The sequence below is a fragment of the Leucoraja erinacea genome, chromosome 7 (assembly GCF_028641065.1).
Source record: "Leucoraja erinacea ecotype New England chromosome 7, Leri_hhj_1, whole genome shotgun sequence".
NCBI classification, from domain to species: Eukaryota; Metazoa; Chordata; class Chondrichthyes; order Rajiformes; family Rajidae; genus Leucoraja; species Leucoraja erinaceus.
This window is the reverse complement of record NC_073383.1, coordinates 66,701,924-66,716,284: the sequence shown is the minus strand read 5'-3', so window position 1 is coordinate 66,716,284 and position 14,361 is coordinate 66,701,924.

Here is a 14,361-nt window from a genome sequence, read left to right as displayed (position 1 = left end):
CCATGTGAATTTTTTAGACAGCGCTCCCCCCGCTTGCCCTGTCCCCCACTGGCATAACGGGCTGGTGAAGGAAGCGATGTGTTTATGTGTTCCACTCTGACAGTCGCCGTTTCATTTACCGGTTTTTCAGGTGACTGCCAGGAACTTGACAGTCGCTGAAAAATCGCCTAAGTGGGACAGGCCCATTATTTGCTGAATGTTTGTGTCACCTTCCTGCTTTTGTTTTAAGTCTGAAATTAGTCTGGAAATCAGTTGCAAGTGACAGCATAACACAGGCTGATATTTCTACAGCTGCCAGTGATTCTTTGTTGAATGGACAGCAGTAACCTCGAACATATGCAATAAAAGCACAATGTAACAATGTTTGTATGTTGAACTCTCTTTGGAAATTGGACTCAGTGGAACTGAATTTCAGATGCATTACGGTTAATTGCAGAGAGAAGGGATGATGTCGTACCCCATTGAAGTTTTAATCTCAAGCCTTCTACCCATGCTAGGAGCTGGTGAGGCAATAAGTGCAGTTCAATACATGGCGAAGGAACTGGTACAGGAGAGCAGGCTTTAGAAACATGGATTATTGGTCTTTCATCCCAAGGCAGGTAGGGCATGCTCAAGAGGGAAGGGGTGCATTTGAAATGCACACAAACCAGTGTGTTCACTGGATCTTGGGGAAAGTATTAGAGAGGAGCAAATTAAAACGTTATTAGGCAGGAGCTCGAGGGAGCACATTTGGAGCAGAGGTTATTGAGTAAGGCCACATTTAACACGTGACAGCCATTTACAGACCATCTGATCAGAGTTAAGGATTGGCATGTTCCAGTAAGGAGGAAGAAAAAAGATGGCAAGTTAAGGGAAATCTCGATGTTTCATACAAAGGTTGTAAATTTTGGTCAAAAAGAAAAAGGTGCCATGTATAAGGTTTAGGAAGATGAAATCAGTCAGGGCATTTTGAGGAATATAATGAAAACAGGAAAGAAATCAAGCAAGAAATTAGAGGGCCCAATAGGAGCCATGAAATGTCTTTGGCAAGTGGGATTAAAGAGAATCCCAAGCATTTTATACAGACATTAAAAAATACGATGTGTAGGAAGGAACTGCAGATGCTGGTTTACACCAAAGATAGACATAAAATGCTGGAGTAACTCAGCGGGACAGGCAGCATCTCTGGATAAAGGAATGTATGACATTTCGGGTCGAGCTCCTGAGTCTGTAGAAGGATCTCGACCGGAAAAGTCACCCATTTCTTCTCTCCAGAGGTGCTGCCTGTCCTGCTGAGTTCCTCCAGCTTTTTGGGTCTATCTTCATTAAAAATTGTTTTTTTTTAGGAAGAGTAGAGGGTATTAACTGTAAGGAGAGGTTGGTCAAATTCAGATTGTTTTCTCTTGAGCGTTAGAGGATGGGTGGAAGATCTAATAGAAGTTTATAAAAATTATGAGAGGCATAGATAAGGTAGACTGTTAGAACCTGTTCCCCACGGTGGAAATATCAGAGACTAGAGGACATTGTTTCAAGGTGAGAGGGGGAAAGCCCAATTAGTCCATGTTGTTATTCACCATCACATTTACTCAACCTGTTGTTTGCCCAACCATTTCATTCATCATTCCAAATTGAATTTCAATGGTCACAGTTTCTGCCTCAGCCATTAAATCTCCCTGTGAATACTCTGTTCTCTGAACGTGCAAATACTTTTTCTCTCGGTTCCTGTCCTGGATCTCTGATGTTTAACATTATCTCTGTAGACGCTCATGCTCCATTACTAAAAAGTGCGTCTTCCTATCTATCCTGACTCCACTTGATAATCTATTATATCAACCTCTCATTTGCTGTTACAATGACCTGGCTCTTTTAAAAATATTTTTCCACATTCCTTATCACCCAGATTAATATTACTGTATGATTAATTGACAGATGTAAGAGCTCTTGGTTGTTCATTGCCAACATTCATTTCGTTTGGCATGAATGACTGTCAGAATGCGCAAATATCCAATTTGTTTGGGCTGGATTGAAATTCAGTGATGAAAGAGGTGATGAAATATCCTCCTAATGTGATTCCCATCAGCACTGTGATTTGCTTAAAACTCACTCTGTTTCATTTCATGATTCATAGTTTGGTTAACCTACCCGTATAGCATTCTTCTCAATAAATAATTCTGTAATGCTAAATCCTATCCAAAACTCACTTTGAAAATAAATAGTTTGAAATTAATTTGGTGATTTTCACATTCCCATAATCATCTTTTTCAATGTTTGCTATAAGTGGCAATGCTGTACTTCTTATAATGATTTATTAACCACTGTCAAATGCTTGGCTAGATTTTAAGACCATATCGATTTTCTGAAAATGAACAAGAAATTGTTTAAATACTTGATACAATTATTTGCGATGGAACTGATTCACCCCATTTCACAGTGTGCAAAAGGCTTAGTGCTTACTCATGCACTCGTTTTCTCTCTACACTGTTTTCATAGATTATTGTTTAATAATATGATTCTCATTACAGTTTAACAGCCACAATGTGAAGCTGCTCATCTTTGATGTACAGTCTGAATTGGGGGACACCTGTGAAATTATTAAATCATGGTGCCCAACAAACAATTCACCAGGTTTTATGAAGCAGAAAACAGGCTCCTACAAGTTCACTGGAAATAGCTGATAACCTTGGCCATTACCAGCTGTTCCAATCAAGGTTTATCACCATTATGCTTAATTGCTGTCTCTTAAAGTTACGCCAGGGAAAAACTAGGGACTGGATTGCATCCAAATCGGAGCATGCTCCAATGCAAGCAGTAGCTAATGAGCCTAGTGAGTACAAGCTTCAAGCAAAGCATCAGCGAGTAATGGGAACCATTTATTGTCCCAGTGCCATCTTCCTGAATGTGGAGTGTGATTTTATTGCACCATCCGGCAACATTATCAGCTGATATATGACCTTCAAGAAGCAGGAAGTGAGGAAAATGGAGAAATGCGAGGGGTGAGACAAATAGCTTTATGACTCCCCAGTTTGGAAACATGAACAACCTTTTACCACGTTTTTGGATAGGTAACCTCTGCCAATCCCTTAATGAGCCATTGGTTTGGCCACTGATCATCAGAGGAAGCTAATCAATGTAATTTGCCATATTGGATCCTTTGGGATATGTTTGTTTAAACCAACAGTATAAACTGACCCAGTTTCAAAACTAAATGAAGCAGGAGATTGAATTTAGAGCATTTGTCATCTGCATGGCTCAGTTTTGCACTATGGGATGTATTTCAATCCTAAACCAGCAATTATCCATGGTAAAATTCTACTCCAACTTCAGTTGAGTGTCTAATTATCGAGCACATATGTTAACTGTCAAGCCCTTGCCATAGAGTTTCAAAGGTTTCTCACTATGAAAGCACATGACCTCCTGATAGACGGACAATCTTACAGCTGCAGAGAAGGTCACAGATCAGCCTGGACTAATACGCCTTCACTTCACTGACATATTTTCCTTTTCCATTCCGGTAAAATAGAACAGCTATGACGTGAAAGAGCTGAGAGACATTAAAGGGAAGATTAATGATATTAAGGCTTATGTACATAGTCCAAGGGAAGGTTCACTTCAGCATTAAGATCTAGTTCAAATCCAGTTGAACCCATCAAACAAGATAAACATAGCTGTAGCTGTCAACAGACAAATTACATATTGCAAAAAATCTCCAAGGATTCAATGTACAGAAACATCTACAACACATTCTCGGTCAGATTGAGAGAACACAGACAGGAAATGTTTGACTGCAGGCCCTGAACTCAATCCAAATATCTGTTTTTGACACAAAAATGGTCTCGTTCCAGTTCCTTAAACCAGGAAAATTGCTGCCACAGATTTTTAACTTTTCGACTTTGGTTTATAATTGAGTAAAGAAGAAAGAATTTACAATACGTCTTTTGTATTAAACATTTTTAAACACACCTCAAAAGAAATCCAGATTTACATGTGCTGATTCTTAGCAGTCACCCTCAGTCCTGAGTTATCGTTTCTCATCTTTGGAGGAATTGTTGCCTTTTTTGGCTCACGTTTGTGCATCAAGTGGCAATGCTATTCATTTCCTGTCGCTAACATGTATAGCAGCTGGAGGAAACTGGCTTTCCGTCACATCCTTCCTTCGGGAGGGTCCAGAATATTCAGAGGAAGCTGTACTGGAACATTAGCTGAGAGTTCCTGGGTCAATGTGTGTTACGATGCAATGCTGAAATAGTGCTGAGAGAAATCATCAAATCCCTGCCCAGGAGCATTCAAACACAACAAAGGCTCAATTGAATCCTTTAAGATATGTTCATAGGTTCTCGGAGCAGAATTAGGCCATTCGGCCAATCAAGTCTACCCCGCCACAATCATGACTGATGTGTCTTTCCTTCTCAATCCCATTCTCCTGCCTTTGCCCCATAGCCCCTGACACCCTGACTAATTAAGAATCTGTCAATCTCCGCCGTAATCCATCGACTTGGCCTTATATGGTGATATGGTGCATTACAATCAATAATTAAATGATTGTCGTGCCCTGTAACTAATTATTTTTCTCTTTCCATGCAGTATACTTTAGCTTAGTTTATTCTCACATATACCAAGGCACAGTAGATAGATAGATCCTTTATTGTCATTCAGACCTTACGGTCTGAACGAAACTATGTTGCCTGCAGCCATACACAGAATCAATAATAACAAAACATACAATAAACACCAATTAAACATCCACCACAGTGAGTTCACCAAGCACATCCTCACTGTGATGGAGGCAAAGTCTTAGTCTCCGTCTCTTCCCTCCTTGTTCTCCCTCTGCGCTGAGGCGGTCGATCCAGGCCGGAGATGCCGCTCTCCAGTCCAGCGGACCTCCGTGGTGATGTCGCCGCTGCCGATAGCCGGAACGCCATCCCCGCTCCGAGACGGCCCGCCACAGCATCAGCTCCGGGCCGCCGCCCCAGCTCCAGGTCGATGCCCCAGCTCCAGATCCTGCAGTCTCCGCACCGGGCCGCTGCCCCAGCTCCAGGCCGATGCCCCAGCTCCAGGTCGCTGCCCCAGCTCCGGGTCCTGCAGTCTCCGCTCTGGGCCGCTGCCCCAGCTCCAGGCCGCCGCGCCAGCTTCTGGTCCCGCAGTCGCTGCTCCAGGTCCCGCCGTCTCCGCTCCGGGCCGCTGCCCCAGCTCCGGGCCCCGCTGCATCAGCCCCAGGCCGCCGCCGAAAGCCAGAACGCCGCACCAGCAAGTCGGGCCACCGCTGCTCAGCCCTGAAGACGGCCAGCCTCTCGTTGGTAAGTCCTGGCTGGCTCTGCCTCCAGAGCCTCGGGGTCGGTCGCAGGCTGGAGGCCGCCAGCTCCGCCATTAGGCCTCAGCGCAGACGGAGGCAGAGAAGGGGGATACGACATGAAAAAGTCGCATTCCCCCGAAGGAAGAGACAGAGAACATGTTCCACCCCCTCTAACACAACCCAACAAACTAAAACTTAACCAAAACAAGACAAAAAAAACAACAGAAAAAAGTAAAGACAGACGGACTGCAGGCGAGCCGCAGCTGTTAACAGCGCCGCCACTTCCGGAGCAAGGCTTCTTGTCGCGTGCCAACCTGTCAGCGCAAAGACTATGTATCATTACAATCGGGCCGTCCACAATGTATAGATTAATGATAAAGGGAATAACGTTTAGTGCAATATAAAGTCCTGTAAGGTCCAATTAGTGATAGTCAGAGGAGCATGGGTCTATAGATTCATCCCCATCCCCAACATCCACATCCTTCCCCAGTGCTTTGATCATGTATTATGTTAGAAACCCATACATTCATCCAAAGCATTACAGTCCTCAGCTATCCAATATCAGAAACTTACTCTAACCTTTTGATTTTTCTCAGAATTATGACATTCCCCACATTACGTGTCTTAGACTCCATTTATCTCACCATTGGCAGCTATGTACTCAGTTGCTCACAAGCTAGGATATGGAATTTCCATGGTAATCCTCTCACCTCTCCATCTCTCAATCCTACTGTAGCTGCTCCATGAAACCTACTACTGTGCCCAGTCATTTGTTCAGCTGTCCAAATATTTATTTCTTTGACTTGGCATCTGATTATTTTGCTCCGAAGCTTTGCTATGTTAAGCACAACATATAAATAGTTGTTGTCATTTATAATCTTCATCTCAATTGATATTCCTCAGTCTGAGGATTAACATGTCACGACTGAACACTTCCACCTCAATGCTTGTTTCTACAATAGCACTTGATGCAGGGACCTATGTTTAAAAAATATACCATTATGTCCAAGCCACTATTTATTCCTCAGCCATCATTTATGAACATTATCTAGTCATGATTGCTAAACTGTTTCGACCCTGCTGTGTGCAAAGTGACTGTTGTCCTTTGTATTTAATGTTGTTACCATCCATTAATTCACTAGCTGCAAAGTGCTTTGAAATGCCTTGAGTCTGTGAAAGCTGCCATAAAAGTACATGATTGTTTCAATTGACAATTAAATAGCGTTCTTCAAAAATATCTGTTCAGATCTGAAATATGACCTTGCTACAGATTACACCATTGTCAAAGTATTTGCTATGATTGGTTAGGAGCAGGCGGCCCATACACAGCTACATTTTAATAGTGACAATCTCTGGCCTGAATAGGTCATCATGCGATTGAGTTGAATTTGTTTGTTAGTTTAGTTTATTGTCACGTATACCGAGATACAGTGTAAAGCTCTTGTTGCCTGCTAACCAGTCAACAGAAAGACAATACATGCTTACAATCGGTCCATTTACAGTGTGTAGAGATATATGCTAAGGGGATAATGTTTAGTGCAAGGTAAAGCCAGCAAATTCTGATCAAGGATAGTCCGAGGGTCACCAATGAGTTCAGCACTGCTTTCTGATTGTGCTAGGTGCCTGATAACAGCTGGGAAGAAACTGTCCCTGAATCTGGTGGTGTGCATTTTCACACTTCTATGCAGTTTGCCTGATGGGAGAGGGGAGAAGAGGGAGTGGCCAGGGTGCGAATCGTCTTCGATAATGCTGCTGGCCTTGCCGAGGCAGCGTGAGGTATAAATAAAAGGTATAAATAAAAGTTTGAGTGATGGCCTGGAACACGTCCACAATTCGCTACAATTTCTTACGGTCCTGGAAATTGACATTAGGCAGGAAATGGTGCTGAGTAGACTGATGGGACTGAAGGCTGATAAATCGCCAGCACTTGATGGTCTGCATCCCAGGGTACTTAAGGAAGTGGCTCTAGAAACCGTGGATGAATTAGTGATCATTTTCCAATGTTTTATTGATTCAGGATCAGTTCCTGTGGATTGAAGGGTAGCTAATGTCATCCCACTTTTTTAAGAAAGGTGGGAGAGAGAAAACAGGGAATTATAGACCAGTTAGCCTGACATCGGTGGAGGGGAAGATGCTGGAGTCAATTATAAAAGATGAAATAGCGGCACATTTGGATAGCGGTAACAGGATCGGTCCGAGTCAGCATGGATTTACGAAGGGGAAATCATGCTTGACTAATCTTCTGAAATTTTTGAGGATGTAACTAGGAACATGGACAAGGGAGAGCCCGTGGATGCAGTGTACCTGGACTTTCAGAAAGCCTTTGATAAGGGTCCACCTAGGAGATTAGTGGGCAAAGTTAGAGCACATGGTATTGAGAGTTGGGTGCTTACATGGATAGAAAATTGATTGGCAGACAGGAAACAACGAGTAGGGATTAATGGGTCCCCTACAGAATGGCAGGCAGCGACTAGTGGGGTACCTCAAGGCTCGGTGCTGGGACCACAGCTATTTACAATATATATTAATGATTTAGATGAAGGGATGAAAAGTAACATTAGCAAATTTGCAGATGATACAAAGCCGGGTGGCAGTGTGAACTGTGAGGAGGATGCTATGGAGGGTGACTTGGACAGGTTGGGTGAGTGGGCAGATGCAGTTTAATGTTGATAAATGTGAAGTTATCCACTGGAGGCACACCAGGAAGGCAGATTATTATCTCTAAATTATGTCAAGTTGGGAAAAGGGGAAGCATAACAGGATCTGGGGGTCCTTATTCATCATTCACTGAAAGTAAGCATGCAGATATATCAGGCAGTGAAGAAAGCGAGAGGAGTTGAGTATAGGAGCAAAGAGGTCCTCCTGCAGTTGTACAGGGCCCAAGTGAGACCACACCTGTAGTATCGCGTGCAGTTTTGGTCTCCAAATTTGAGGAAGGACATTCTTGCTATTGAGGGAATGCAGCGTAAGTTCACAAGGTTAGTTCCCGTGATGGCGGGACTTTCATATGTTGATAGAATGGAGCGGCTGGGCTTGTACACTCAGGAATTTAGAAGGTTGAGAGGGAATCTTATTGAAACATATAAGATTGATAAGGGTTTGGACATGCTAGAGGCAGGAAACATGTTCCCAATGTTGGGGGAGTCCAGAACCAGGGGCCACAGTTTAAGAATAAAGGATACGCCACTAGAACGGAGATGAGGAAATACTTTAGAGTTATGAGTCTGTGGAATTCTCTGCCTCAGAGAGCGGTGGAGGCCGGTTCTCTGGATGCTTTCAAGAAAGAGTTAGAGCTCTTAAAGATAGCGGAGTCAAGGGATATGGGGAGAAGGCAGGAAGGGGGTAGTGATTATGGATGATCAGCCATGATCACATTGAATAGCGATGCTGGCTCGAAGGGCCAAATGGCCTATCCCTGCACATATTGTTTATTGTCTATTGGATGGAGCTGTTCCCAAGCCCAGCTGTGATGCATCCTGATAAAATGCTTTCTATGGTACATCTGTAGAAATTGTTGAGAGTTGTAGGGGTCATGCCAAACTTCCTAAGCCTTCTAAGGAAGTAGTGGCGTTGGTGTGCTTTCTTGGTCGTTGCTTCAATATGGGTGGTCCAGAAGATGTTGCTGGTGATATTGACTCCTAGGAATTTGAAGTTTTCGACCATCACCACTTCGGCACCATCAATCGAAACTGGGTTATGTGTACCACTTTGCTTCCTGAAGTCGATCACCATCTCCTTTGTCTAGGAAAGAACTGCAGATGCAGGTTTAAATCGAAGGTAGACACAAAAAGCTGGAGTAACTCATCAGGACAAGCAGCACCTCCTTTGTCTTGTTGACGTTGAGGGAAAGGTTGTTGGCTCGATTGACAACTTTTCCCTGGGGTTTCCGTGGCCAACCATGTTTATCTTTTTCGATAATGTGCAAATGCCAGGGGTCAAGGATCGCCCTCCCCTGCCCCCCCCCCCCCCCCCCCCCCCCCCCCCCCCCGCCAAGCCTTTGGTCTTAAAAAGGAAGGAGCGACAGTCCACAAATCGTCAAGGAAGCACTGTTTTTAAACGCGGGCCCCAGGGGGTACGGCACGGGAGCTTGCCGCAAAGCTCTGATCATGTGCAGAACCTCGAGCGTCCCGTGCCCAGAGACGATAGCTTCTGCTCGGCCGTCTCGGGGGTTGGATTCTCGGCCAGCCACTTTGCCCGTCTCGCATTGAGACGTTTCCAGCAGGGACCCTTGCGAGGATGCGTGGCTCGCTGCACGCTAGAATCCCGATACATCGTAGCTACACGTGTTGTACGACCTACAACCGCAGAACTACAACCTCAAACATCCTGGCACACCGGACACACCACTGCACACCTGTCTCCTTCATGAATGAGCAGCCGCATCCAATCCCGCCAGAGAATGGCCACCCCCACCAGACTAACTCTTAACTTGCTGTTCTTTCCGGCATGCATTACCTTCAGTTTTCCTTTCCATTTACAGTATCATTCCTTTGTCCTCTTCAATTGCTGCTCCTTTCAATTAGAAGGTAGACAAAAGTGCTGGAGAAACTCAGCGGGTGAGGCAGCATCTAGGGAGCGAAGGAAATACGCCCGAAACGTTGCCTATTTCCTTCGCTCCATAGATGCTGCCTCACCCACTGAGTTTCTCCAGCTCTTTTATCTACCTTCAATTTTCCAGCATCTGCAGTTCCTTCTTAAACCTTTCAATTAGAACTTCTGTTTTGACTTCAGCCACTGTTGGACAGTGCAGGGTTGCATGTTGGGGCAGAATAACCACATGAGGTGTTTGCACAGTAATCAACCAGAACCAGAACGAGAATAGTACACATGCACTGATCTTAAAGAGGTCTCGCATCATAATAGCTACTCGGACAACACAGCAAAATACCAACTCAACAAACACAGATATATTTGAGAAAGGATGCGGTGGGAGAAATGACCAGAAAGTTATTAGTTAAAAATGATTTTTAAAAAGAGTACATCCATAGCTGCTGTTCTATATCGCAGACTGTACTATATTGGGATTTTACTTCGGAGTCACGTGAGTGACTACGTGAAGAGCCCGTTCAGCACGCATGCGCGGCATTGTGTTCAGCAGTGTAACAGCGGCCGCTGCGGGAGTCAGTCGCTCCCGCTGCAGTTTAAAAGACGGACCGTCAGGTAAGTTACTCTGAGGTCGGCTTTTCTTTTGCAAGGAGAGCCTTCTGATTTGCTTTTCAGACATGAGTTCGATCAGGAAAAGGCTCTCGAAGAAATCTGTCCCCCGTTTGACTCCGACGGAGGAGCGTTCCATCTGTGGGGGGCAGCAGGCGGTAGAACCGCTTACCCGGCGCTCCGCCATCCCCAACACCGGGCCGAGCCCAGTCCCGCTAGCGCCTGAGCAGCGGACTGGTTGTAAAGCCACCAGGAAGAGCATCCGGCCGGATGTTTCCGACTCGTCGGACGGGGACGTCTCACCACCCATTCGGGGGAGAGACAGCTGCCTGAGCCGCATGGAGCGGATCCTGGAGCAGGTGCTCCAGCGAGACTCGCTGCGTGAGGGGCAGTCTCGCAGGGGGAGTTCAGGCACTCCCTCCACAGTGCCTTGTGTACTGGCCATCGCTTCCTCCTCACCCGAGGGCAGCTTTGGCGACCAGGACGGGGCTGGTCAGGAAGAGGGGACGCTGGCTGAAGAAGTCGGGAGTTTGCCAGGGGTGCAGGAACAGGAAGAGCTGCTGGGTGTGGTGGACCGCTACGTGGCAGCCCCACGTGCAGGAAGGCCATTAGAGCATAAACTAGCGGCCAGCATTAACCACCTTTCCAACAGGCCCCTACAGGAGCAGGTGGTTCATGAGGTCTTAGAATTATACACAGCTCCTGAAAATTGTGAATCACTCAAAGTGCCGGCTGTCAACAGACAAATCTGGGGGCACATTGGGACAAATATTCGAAATCAGGAGCTGAAACTGCAGCGGATCCTCAGGCTCCTGACGTCAGCCATCACATGCTCATTCTGTGGACAATAGAGAAATTATAAGAACTGCCCTCAATCCAAAATTTTCCGGGTTGTGCAAAATCCCAACCACTGAGCCAGACACACTGCTCTTTGGCAAAGACCTCACTAAAAAAGTCAAAGATATGGAAGAGGCCTCTAAAACCTTCGGTCTCATGAGGGCAGGCCCCGGGACGAGCAAACCCAAAACAACAATACCCAAGCGGCAGCACCCCATCGCGTCCACCAGTCGACGTCTACCCTATGGGACTGGTGAAAGCTCGGGGTCTGCATATCACCACCTAAAGTCTTTTTTAGACCAAGGCCCATGGAAAATGCGCCACCCCCAAACATCACCTCCACGTCAGACAACACGCAAGACTCGGAGGAAATTGGAGACAAAATTGGAGGAACAGCACCTCATATTCCGTTTGGGGAGTCTGCACCCCGGGGGCATGAACATCGAATTCTCCCAATTTTGTTAGTCCTTGCTGTCTCCTCCCCTTCCTCTGCCCATTTCAAAATGGAGACGTTTGTTACTGCTGTCTCCTCCCATCCCCCAGCCTTCGGGCTCCTCCTCCTTTTCCCTTTCTTGTCCCCACCCACGCCCGCCCCCGATCAGTCTGAAGAAGGGTTTCGGCCCGAAACGTTGCCTATTTCCTTCGCTCCATAGATGCTGCTGCACCCGCTGAGTTTCTCCAGCTTTTTTGTGTAACACGCAAGACTCGCTGGTCTGGGAAGAGACAGAAGAAACACCCATAACCATGGAGGTAGGTGGGTCTGGTTCCTACCAGCATATAGAAAATAGGGGCGCAATACTGACAGGGGGGAGATTACACCTGTTTAAGGAAGCATGGGAGCGGGGGAAGCATCACGAGTGACAAGTATATACTCAATAGCATTAGTGGATACAAAATACAATTTATACTAGAAAAATTGCCACCAGTTCCACATTCACCCCAGAGGGTCTTTCCCTCTCAGTTAAAGAGAAACGAGAGGGACAAGCTGAACTGGTGAGACTAATCACTAAGGGTATAATTGAAAAAACAAAACATGAACCCTTGGAATTTGTGTCAAATATATTCACTAAAACTAAAAATGATGGTGAGTGTCGCATCATCACTGACTTACCTTGACTAAATATGGTTGTTAAGTATGTACATTTCAAAATGGAGACATTTGTTACTGCCAAACAACTGATTTACAAAGGATACTTCATGGCAAGCATTGACCTCAAAGATGCTTAATATTCAGTACCCATTCACAAGGATCATCGCTGATACCTGAAATTTACCTGGATGGGGCAACAATGGCAGTTTAAAGCATTACCCAATGGTTTAACATCAGCCCCAAGATTATTCACCAAGATACTAAAGCCAGCCCTGGCAATATTAAGAAGACAAAAAACATATTGTCATGGCATATCTTGATGATATCTTAATAGTAGGCAGGACCATGGAATTGGCTATATCAGCTGTGTCAGCTACCAAACAGTTGTTCGAAACCTTGGGATTTGTCTTACATCCAGATAAATCTAAGTTGAAGCCATCCACAACCATGGACTACTTAGGCTTCACAATTAACTCAGCCCACATGTCTGTAACTTTGCCAAAAGACAACACAACAGCTGAATTGGTCACAGTGCAATCACAAAATTTTTTGGAAAGTACTGCAACAATTTAATGGTCAACGAGCGGTCACCAACTATTCGACAAGTAGCAAGAGTAATTGGGGAAAGTGGTCCTGACAGCAGCATTTCAACCAGCTACACAATTTCAAAGACCTTTGCACTATCAAAACACTTACAAAGAGCAAAGGTACAGGCACTATCAAACGACATGCCAGGTCATTATGATCGTATCATGAAATTACCCACTGAAGCAATATCAGAACTACAGTGGTGGGCAGAAAAACATTTGGCATAGTTTCAGCCCTATCATCATCATTAACCCTACTTTAGTTATCCAAACAGATGCCAGTACTCAAGGCTGGGGAGCAACTAACTCCATATCCAGCACAGGTGGTAGATTGACTAATCCAGAGTCATCATTACTACTTACACTGGGCATTAACTATCTAGAGATGTTGGGTGCCTTTAATGGTTTAAAAGCATATGCATCCAATATGCATCACTTGCATGTTCAGTTACAAATAGAGCTTTAAAATCTCTCACGTAGTCACTCACGTGACTACGAAGTAAAATAGTAACATTAAATGAGAACTTACCAGTTTGAAGTTTGATCTGTATTTTATGAGGAGTTACGGTGGTGGCCTACATTAACCATATGGGCGGCATAAAATTGATATCATGCGACAAATTGGTCAACACAATTTGGCAATGGTGTGTCGAAAGACATATTTCACTATCAGCAACTTACCTGCCAGGTAAGCTAATACAGTGGCAGACACCACGTCATGCAAATTTAATGACAACACCGAATGGATGTTAAACCCCAAAGTGTTTTGCAAAAATTATTAAGCAATATGGCATGCCAGATATCGACCTATTTGCATCAAGGCTAAATCACCACGTACCTATGTATGTCGTTGTCGTTTACAGATAATTATTTAAAATATATATATATTCAGATACAATGCCCCTTCTTCTTTTCCTAAATGGAGACCCATGGATTGTTTTCAGATATTGATCTTTTTGGAGGGATATAAATATTTTAAATTAATAAATTTACAGCAAAGGCCTCACAGACTTGTGCTTGACTTCCTGTTAATATCCCACTTCATGGCAGGTGCAAGGGGACTGCTCCCCAAGCATCCCATATGCGCATTTTCTTCTTTCCGTGTCCAACTCATATTGTGTAAATTTGGATGTTCCTTCCTCAAAAAAAATGGCCAAGGGAATGGATTGTTTAGTGTTCACTAAGACGAGGGGTGTTCTATTTCTGATGCTGACAGCCCAGGAAGTGACAGGGGAGTAATGTCAGTGCTTTAGGTTGTTAGTGAACATTATGTCATTGCACGTGCCCACAGCTTATAGAATACAGGCAGGAAGCAGGAAACAGCATAAGTAGTGATTTTTCATAAAGAAACAGGTCAGATGACTCTGCAAATTTTTAAGGTTTTCTAAATGTGTGTCATAGAACATAGAGCAGTGCGGCACAGT